Source organism: Choloepus didactylus, chromosome 8, assembly GCF_015220235.1.
Source record: "Choloepus didactylus isolate mChoDid1 chromosome 8, mChoDid1.pri, whole genome shotgun sequence".
Classification (NCBI taxonomy): Eukaryota; Metazoa; Chordata; class Mammalia; order Pilosa; family Megalonychidae; genus Choloepus; species Choloepus didactylus.
In genome coordinates, this window is record NC_051314.1 from 122,463,197 (window position 1) to 122,473,282 (window position 10,086).

At 35.4% G+C, this 10,086-nt stretch overlaps 1 pseudogene; it reads right to left on the bottom strand.

Moving 5' to 3' along the window:
• The window catches only part of LOC119542903, a 28,278-nt pseudogene extending 19,449 nt beyond the window's left edge, over nt 1-8,829 (bottom strand).
• Nucleotides 8,830-10,086: the final 1,257 nt, after the last annotated feature.

Genomic DNA, 10,086 nt, shown 5'->3' on the forward strand with positions numbered 1-10,086 from the left:
CACCTCACAACTCTTCCCAACTCTTCTCTTTACCCATTATAAAGCCTTTTTTAACATTTTTGGTATTTGTAATAGCAGCACCCTAGTTTCCTGGTACCAAACCCTGTTCTAGTTTGCTAAGCTGCTGAAAGCAGATACCAGAAAATAAGTTGGCTTTAACTATGGGAATTTATTAGTTTACATGCTTACAGTTTTGCAGCTGTAAAAATGTCCAATAGAAAGCATGATCAAGATGATACCTTCTTCCTGAAGACCAGCTGCCAGGGATCCTGGACTCTTCTGTCACATGACAAACCTCCTTCTCTGGTTTTCATTGCTTTCAGCTTCTTGCTTCTGTAGCATTCTCTATCTTTGTCTTAATTTCATTTTCTTATAAAGGACCCCAGTAAGAGGATTAAGACCCACCCTGAATGAAGCAGGTCACATCTTAACTTAAGATCCTAGCCACCAGAGGAGTGGATTAACCTTAAGCACATACTTTTCCAGGATACATACAACTTCAAACCATCACACCAGGGAATGGGGTGGTGATAGGGAATGGGAAGTTAAGGCTTAAAATATATAGGTTTTCTGTTTGGAATGATGGAAGGCTTTTGGTAATGGATGGTTGTTGTGGTAACTCAACATTGTGATCACAATGAACAGCACTGAAATATATATCTGACTATGACTAAAAGGGGAAATGTTAGATTATATATATGGTAACAGAATAAAATTTAAAAAAATCCATGGTACTACACCATACAAACAGTGAACCCTAGGTTAAACCTAAGTTAATAATATTACAATTATTAAAATGTGCTGTTATCAATTTAACAAATGTCTCTCACCTATGCAAGTTGTTGCTGGTGGGGTGGTATATGGAATCTTGTATTTATGCATGATTGATCTGTAAACCCATAATTTCTCTAATACATTAAAAAAATACAGATACTGTCTGAGTGCATAAAACACACAAGCCAACTATATGTTGACTACAAGAAATCAACTTTAAATATAAAGACACAGATTAAAAGAGAAATGAAGGAAGATATTCCATGTAAACACTAATGAAAAGAGAGCTGGAATAGGTATATTAATTCAGACAAAGCAGATTTCAGAACGAGGAAAATACCAGCAATAAGGAGGGGTATTACATAATAATAAAGGGATCAATTCTCCAAGAAGTCAAAGCAATCCTAATGTGTATGTCCTAGCAACAGTGCATCACTGTACATGAGGCAGAAACTGATAGAACTAGAAGGAGATTTAGACAAAGTTACCGTTGAAGTTAGAAACTTCAGCACTCCTCTATGGGTAATTGACAGATCCAGCAGACAGAACATCAGTAAAGATATCATTGAAACTGAACAGCATGTCCAGTCAACTAGATCTAATTGATATTTATAGACTACTTCATCCAACCACTACAGAATGTACATTCTTCTCAAACTCACATGGATCCTTCACTGAGATAGGCCACATTCTGGGCCATAAAACATACCTTAATTAAGTTAATAGAATAGAAATCATAGCAAGTAAGTCCTCAGACCACAGTGGACTTAAACTAGAAATCTGTAACAAAGAGGTAGCAGGAAAATTAAAAAATATTTGAAGATTAGATGATACACTTCTAAAAGCACACGGGTCAAAGAAGACAACATAAATTTAAAATATTTTGAACTAAATAAAAATGAAAATACAACTTATCAAAATTTGTGGGATGCAGCAAGGCAGTACTTGGGGTAAATTTATAGCATTAAATGCACATGTTAGAAAAGCAGAAAAATCTAAAATCAGTAATCTATGCTATCTCAAGAAACTAGAGAAAGAAAAGTGATTTAAGTATAAAATGAGCAGAAGAAAAGAAGTAATAAAAATTACAGCAGAAAGCAATAAAGAAAATCATGAAATAAAAAACTGTTTTTTAAAAAATGTCAATAAAATGGATAAATCTATATCCAAGCTAACTGTTCCGGTTTGCCAATGCTGCCCGTTTATGCAAAATACCAGAAATGGATTGCCTTTTATAAAGGGGCTTTATTTGGTTACAAAGTTTACAGTCAAACCATGAAAATGTCCAAACAAAGGCATCAACAATAGGTTACCTTCACTGAAGAACACTGATGGCATCTGGAAAACCTCTGTCACCTGGGAAGGCACAGGCACGTGGTTGGCATCTGCTCCAAGGTTCTGGTTTCATGACGGTTTTCTCCCAGGATGTTTAGGTGGCCGGCAGTATTCTCTTAGTTGCTCCCAGGCAAACTCCAGACTAGCAAAAGTCTACTTTCAACAGCCACCTCCAAAATGACTCTCTCAGCTACAGCAGCACTGAGATCCTTCTGTTTGTCAGCTCTTTCATATGGCTCCATTGATTTAATTAAGACCCACCCTGAATGGGTGGGGTAACACCTCCATGGAAATTATCCAATCGAAGGTCTTGCCCACAGTTGATTGAGTCACATCCCCATCCATCAAAGGATTCCAACCTAATCAACTGTAATACAACTGCCCTCACAAGATTACATCAAAGAACATGGCATTTTGGGGGACATAATACATCCAAACCGGCACGCTAACCAAGAAAAAAAGAGAGATGACACAAATTACCAATTTCAGAAATGAAAGAGAAAAATATTACTGATCCCATGGGCATTAAAAAGATAATTAAAAAAATGTTATGAACAACTGTTGACAAATTTTATGATGAGTTAGATGAAATGGACCAATTTCTTGAAAGATACAAACTACCAAAACACACATAAAGGGAAGTAGATCATCTGAATTGGCCTATTCCTATTAAATTAATTAAATCAGTAATTGATAGTCTTCCAAAAAAGAAAGCACCTGACTTCACTGGTAAATTCTAATGAACATTTAAGGTGGGGTGGAAGAAATAATAATACCAATTTTCCACAGTCTCTTCCAGAAAAACATTTAGTTCAAAATATTTTAAATTTCTCTTCAGATTTCTTCCTTGATCCATTTATTATTTTGGAAGGGTGTTGTTTAATCTACAAATATTTCAGGATTTCCAGCTGTCTTTCATATTTTGGTTTCCAGTTTAATTCCATTGTAGTCTGTGAACACCACTTTATATGATTTCTATTTTTAAAATTGGATAAGGAATGTTATGTGTACCAAAATGTAGTCTATCTTGGTAAATGTTCCATACAAGCTGGAGAAGAAAGTGGTGGATGAAATATTCTATACTGTCAATTACATCAAGTTGATTGATAGTGCTGTCAGGTCAATTATATCCTTTCCAGTTTTCTTCCTGCTTGATCTATCAATTAGTGAAAAAAATGTGTTGAAGTATACAACTATGATAATGGATTTGTCTGTTTGTCTCATTTTTCTATCAGTTTTTGCTTCACGTATTTTATGTTCTGTTGTTTGGTGCATGTAAAGAATGTAATTCTTTGCCTTCTTGGAGAAGTGACCTCCTTAACATTATGGAATGTCTCTCTTTATCTCAGTAATTTTCCTTGTTCTGATTGTATATGTAATCATAATTTTATGTTTATATAGTAAAAAGTGAATTGGTAGTTGAACAGCTATAAAAATGTTAAAATTTTAATTAAATCTTTCTTAAAAAATAGAAATGAATGAATCGGGTTTGCATGTACTTCACACTAATTCACACTCCATTGTAATAACTTTTTAACTGCATTCACTGGTTTAACTGTAATTTCATACAAGCAATTTTTATTTTAGAGTGCTTGTGGCTGAATCTAGAATTGGGAAGAGCTGTCAGTAAAAGGAGAAAAAGTAGAAAGTAGAAAAAGCAAATGTATTAATCATTTTCTTGTTTGTAAGTGGTTTATTTAAAAAGCATTAGGTTCTGATTGTTCATATTTTACATGCCTTTCCCAAACACTTCTCTTTGTATTCATGCATTTTAGAAGTTATGACTGTCAGAAAAGTAAATACAAAAGAGATAATTAACTGAGTTAATATGTTAAATATCATTTTGTGCTTTTCTATCTGTGGTACAGAATAAATAAAAGTTCTAGAAAATGCCATAAATTCTAAGGCTATTTATTTATTTACTCAACCAGTAAATGTGTTAGTCCCTAAGGTTACAAATATAAGTAAGCATTGTCCATCAAGGCATTTGCAATGTATGGTGAACAAGACATGAAAATTACAGTGCAGAGAAGACAGTGATAAATCTGAGCCTGGGCTGTGTTGACTATGTAATTTGTCCTCATCCAAATGAGTAGGCTGTGGAAAGTCTTCACAGCTGAAAAGAATTTTCTGGGATATTTAAGATTTAACCAAATGAAAGTGAGAGAAAGATATTTCAGACATAAGATACAGCATATTCGAAGATACTGTTTTCTTTCTCAAGGCTTTTCCTATGCTCTTTCAAGTTGACAACAACAAAATATATTTGCTGGTTCTCAGGGGTTATGAGGAATTGAAAAAGAAGCTGGTATAACTCCCACACTCAGGAAATGCATGTGAGTGAAAGACGACCAATAAAATTGAATGTTTAAAAAAGCAGAATATATGTATCACAGGAAAGTAAATAGAAAAATAACTGTGTGTGTGCGTGGGCGAGTGTGTGCAAAGGGCGTTTCTGCTTACGTTTAAGTATACAGCAGGCATTAGTTTTGCCAAGGCTGTGGTAGATTCTCTGTGGCTTTGAGGGAATGTGCAGTCCAGCCTATGAAGAGAACAAGGTCAGAGGTGCTATTTGCTATTTACTGATTATTTGGCAGAAATAAATGGCATGAATTATGTGTGAACTGCTTAAAGGAAAGTGTGACATCTTGCTATATCTGTAAATATATATTTTTGACAATGGAAAGACTACAAAGAACATAATATGGGGAACATTTCTGGAAAATAAGGTAAACAAGATACTGGTTGAGAAAATGAGGTTGATCTAAATAATTCATAAATATTCTAATGATGTTCATAAAGAGAGAAGACTAAGCTTTCATACTTATCAGCATACAAAATTTGACCCTGGCATAAATTATGTGGAGGGGAGTATGAAAACTCAGGAACTGTGTGGGTTTGGCTTGAATCCAAATTAATCACCCTTTTATTAGAAATTAATATACACAAGTTTGTGGATTAGCATTAACTCCATTTACAACCACAGTAATGACACAGAGAAGCTGTCAGCTTCCTTGGGGTCTGTCTCCACTGAGAGAACTGCTTTGTTGGGGAGCATGTGTTTTCAAGAGCAGCCAGCCTCCAGGGGCCAAGCGAGGCAGCCGAAGAAAAGCCCAGAGGCTTGGTTCAACGTGGAAAACTCTGACGGTCACCCCTCATCTTTTCCTCTGCCTACTCCTGCAGACACCTTGCACCCCAAACTTTATCTTAGCATATGTTTATGGAGAACACAACCTGGACATCAGGCAAGGGGCTTTGAAATCTGGGTCCATCACTATCAACAAACAGTGCAGGCTGGATGTCTTTTCCCATATTGCTACCAGTGTGAGCTGTGGGCAGATATGTTTTTTTAACAAATCCTGTTAAAGCAAGCACATGTACTTTTCAGTTGTCAGGAGGAGGCAAATTGGACTAAGGATGAGAAGAATTCACACTGTGAAATAAATTCACAGTAAAATAAAATATTTCCTTAAATTTCAGATATCTTGGTCCTCCTTCAGAATCAATAAGCAGCATTATTTATGTTTTTATTCATTCATTTATCATATAGTCAAATTGGTTCTATTAATAAAACAAGGAGGAACTGATTTGTCAACCTTCACATAGAACTGCAGATGAAGTTGAAAAACAAGACCTCTTTTAAAGACAAAAAGCATCAAATGCAAGAATTTGGAGTCTGTTTTCAAATTCACAATTGTTATATTTCTTCCCATATATGAAATGCAAAGCCTGGAAGTCAAGGCTTTGTTTGGCAATCATATAGAAAGCATCCACCAGAAAAGGCACTGAACAACCTGTTTCTTTTTAAATTGTCCACTTGCAAACATTTACAATAGGAGGCAGTCTACATTGCATCCTGTCTTTTGCTGCATTTCAGCATTTCCTTTAGCCCTGCTTTAAGCACTTACATTTAATTTCAAAATTCTATCTTTTAAAATGCATCTGGTTATTACTTTTCCTTGATTTCATTCAGCTGTATACATTCGTGATCATCTGAATATTTATTTTCCTTATAAATCATCAAAATAAAGAGATGTTTGAGGTTGCCTTAGAATTCCAATTTGCTTGGTTTTCTTTTTTCCAGCTTTTGTTCAGGTGTCTTAAATACTCCCAGCCTTCATAAATACATGTTAGTGCCACAAAGCCAGGTTTAGAAAAAAGTTTGGAGATACTGCTGCTGCTGCTGGTGGTGAAAGTGTACTTTCCCAGTAAAAATCTCTGTGAAAGTTCTGCAGGACACCAGGCAGAGAAAGCAAGCTTAACTGTGTTGCTCTGTCAGTGAATTGAAAATATCTTTTGTTTTAATCTTCCCTGTGGAAGACAAAAACACTGTTCTGTCACCCACCACTAAAGTGTGTCCCAGAGACATAATTCTTGTCAGATTTTCTTCAATTCACTGTGCAGCATCCACGTCTTCGTAGAATATCAGGACTTTGAGGGCAAAACACAGAATAAGGAAAGGAAAGCTATTATGTGCACAGTTTCATTTAATTAATGCTTAATTTTAAAGCATTGCTTAACTCAGGTAAGGCTTAAAAGGAGACATGATCATGTTTAATCAGAAAAAGGAAAAAAATGAATATTAGTTAACAAAGGACTGTTACACTATATAGATAGAAATAAGAGAAAATAATAAAGAAGAAAAGGAATCATTTAAAGCAGACTCAAAACATCTGTACAGTATTCACTGCAGGTTTGTAAAAACAGTGCATGCTGCTTCCTTTTAATCTTTAAATCTTACATCTTCACAGAGTGAAAATATTTCCAGGGAAGACAACCACAAGGCCAAAAGTATGACAAACTTGTGAAATTCTTCCCCTGTCCACTGGAACTAAGCAGCAGCAAGCAGCTTAGGTAGTTAAGCCTTATTCCTTTTCTCTGAGTGTGTCTGAAAAGTAAAAATACTATCATTTCTTCCTCATGCCTGTCAAAATTTAGTAGTAAGATGAGGAGAAAAAGGTATCGGTAACACCCTGGCATTGATATATTGAGCATTATCCATTGCGGAACGCTGGTAACACTGGATCTGATTAGGTACCTGGCAACCAAATCTTACAGCAGGTTACCTCTCAGGCCATGAATTTCAACTGTCATCGCATTATACGGAGGTATTAGCACTACAGGTTAACACTTAACATTAGCCCGACACCGTTTTGTCACACCTTCAATTTGATAAAATCCTTTAGAGCCGTGCAACTCTCCCCCTGATGACAGAATGGTTCCTTGAACTTTAGATGTGGTTTTAGAGAAGATATAGGGCCTTTTGCTCAGAAATGTTTTGGAATCTCACACTGTTCACAGCAAATGTTTCTATGGTTTGGTTTCAAAATGTTAAGGTTCAAAATGTAGAAAAAAAAAAGTTACAAGATGGTTCAAAAAGACACAGGCAGTGCAATCACACTGAACTCCCTCATAATCCTCCATGTCTTGAGTCTTGGATGTTTTGATGGTGGACCATTCATTTTTTGGGTTTTTGTGACACAAGACCTACAAATCCAGTATTGTCATAAGGGTTATGAATAAGGGTTATGAATAGTGATGGATTAAAATGTGGTCCTGGCTTGAAAAAAATCAGTCTCTTTTGTTGAGGAATGGCATTCCAGAGTTGTCATTTATACCTTCTCAACTGCTGCACTTCTTTGAGTGAAGATATTGGGGATATGGACTTTGATCTTTTCAGGTGCCGTCTAGTTAGGTTATTCTCCTTTTCATTGACCTCAGCTTTTAGTTTATCCAGCTTTTTCTTTTGAATCTCAAATCCTTTTTGAAGTCCTTCCATTCTTTCTTTCAGGTGTTCCAACAAAGCCTGTGCTTGGGCAGCATCATCAGATCCCGTACTCAATTTCCGTGCTACATGTATTCTATCCACATGTGCTAAGTGGGGACCTGAACACTGTGTCTACATAATAATCAGGATTTAGAAGGTTTAGAAGGTTTGTAAGTTCAAAGTTTGAGAACAGTTTTCCTAGAGAAACTGCAGGGGATGGATTGGGAGAAACTTCGATTTTGAAAGTATATTTTATATTGGGTTGAGTGGCACCATTCGAGGAGAAGTTGCAGAGTTATTGCCTACTGCCCAACCTGGGGAAAGAGGGTGACAAATAGAGGCAGGACCCATGCTCACTTGCCCAGACATGTTCCGGGAGACAGAAGATGCCCTAGAGTTTGTGGGTAGAAAGGATGAGGGCTGATTCCACATGGCCTGCTTATCTCCTGTTGTGATATTAACTGATTAGGGAACTTAGGTTGATTTCTGTACTGGCTGGCAGCTATGTAACAGGGGGCTGATTTCTATTTAAGACCTGAGCTGGTGTTATCTGTGGCTGGAAAGATTACCAATTAACCATTCTAGTAAGAAATGGATTATATTATTTAAGAGCCTTCATCTAATATATTATATATGTTTTATATAACCAACAGATTATAAATAGTATAGTATTTATTATGAAAGATATTATATAGGTTATTTATAGATATTTCATATGTTAAAAGCTTTAATAAATATATAAAGGGTTTCCATTCTCTTTTTTTTTCCCCATAAACATGATCATATGTATCTCACTAGCATAGACTGAGCTATACTGTTAAGTGAATGGCTTTTTGTTAAAAATATAAATATTGAAATTCTTTCAGTGTTGTTGCATATACATTATTACTCTTATTTTGACTGACTATACCATCCTCTAGCATGTAACACATGATATCTTTAAGCAATCCCATTTTGAAGGACTCAGTCGCTGATACCTGAAAATGCTTTATGGACTTTTTTGGCTCCCCAGATCCATTAATTTTAAATTTTAGTATAAGAAATTTATGTTCATAACAAATCTTTGGATTCGTATACCCCAAACTTTCTAAATAATCCCCTGAAGAACACATTTGCCAGTGTGAGTGTGTCTCTTTTCCAATAAAGGAGCTCATTAGCTTTTGCCAGTCTGGTGATCAAAAACAGTGGTCTTCATTTTATTTTACATTGCATATCATTTATTATGAGGATGGATAAGCATCTTTTCACATTTTTAATTGATTTGTGTTTTTGTGTGTGTATGAAATGCATATTCATGCATTTATAAAGGTTGGCTGCCTTTTTCTTCAGATGTGCTCTTATTATATGTGACTATAAATCATGTGTTACATAAATTACAAGTATTTTCTTTTTCTTTAGTCTGGCCAAATCTGTGATTCTTAAACTTTCCCTTCATTTGTACATTTTCTTGGCCTTTTCCAAACAAAGATTAAACATGCATTCTCATGTGCTTTCATCTCTTATACATAGTTAATGTTTATTATTTCATCCACTTGTAGATTTTGAGACACAGGGAACTAAGTTCATTTTCCCAAAACTATTGGCAATTGTTAAATATACAGCTTATTAAATATTCTGTAATATATTGTCTGATTCACTTGATTTAACATTTTTTGTGTCTACTAAATGTCAAGGTATAAAATGATAGCACCAATGGACCAGAGTCTATCCTCATCACACTTAGAACTTTTGGAGAAAAAACTATCTATCAAATAATCACAGAAATTGTTCCAAATTAGAATTTTGGTTGTTGCCTAAAAATAAAAGTAAAGTATAAATATGATGCTATGAGAAATATAATAGAGATAATTGGCCTGGTTCAGGGGATCCATGAAGTTTTCTCAACAGGAGTGTAGATTGAAGTTAGGTATTATAAGAGAATTCTCATAGTTCCTTAGGTAAAGGGAAGGGGAAGAGAGTGTTCCAAGCAAAAATAGGATGTGTAAGCCCCAGTGGTGTAAGTGAGAATGGCCTGTTCAGTGAAAGAAGGACAATGTGACAAGTTATCAGATACAGGCACAAGTGTAGTATGATGTGGAAATGGACAGGCAGACAGGGTCACACCAGAGCAGACAGTGTGAGAATTACTTATTATTTAAAATAGGCCAGGCCTTGCAGTTGTTGTGGGCATGTAGAGAAGTAGATACCTAGGAGAACTTTCATATTTCTTT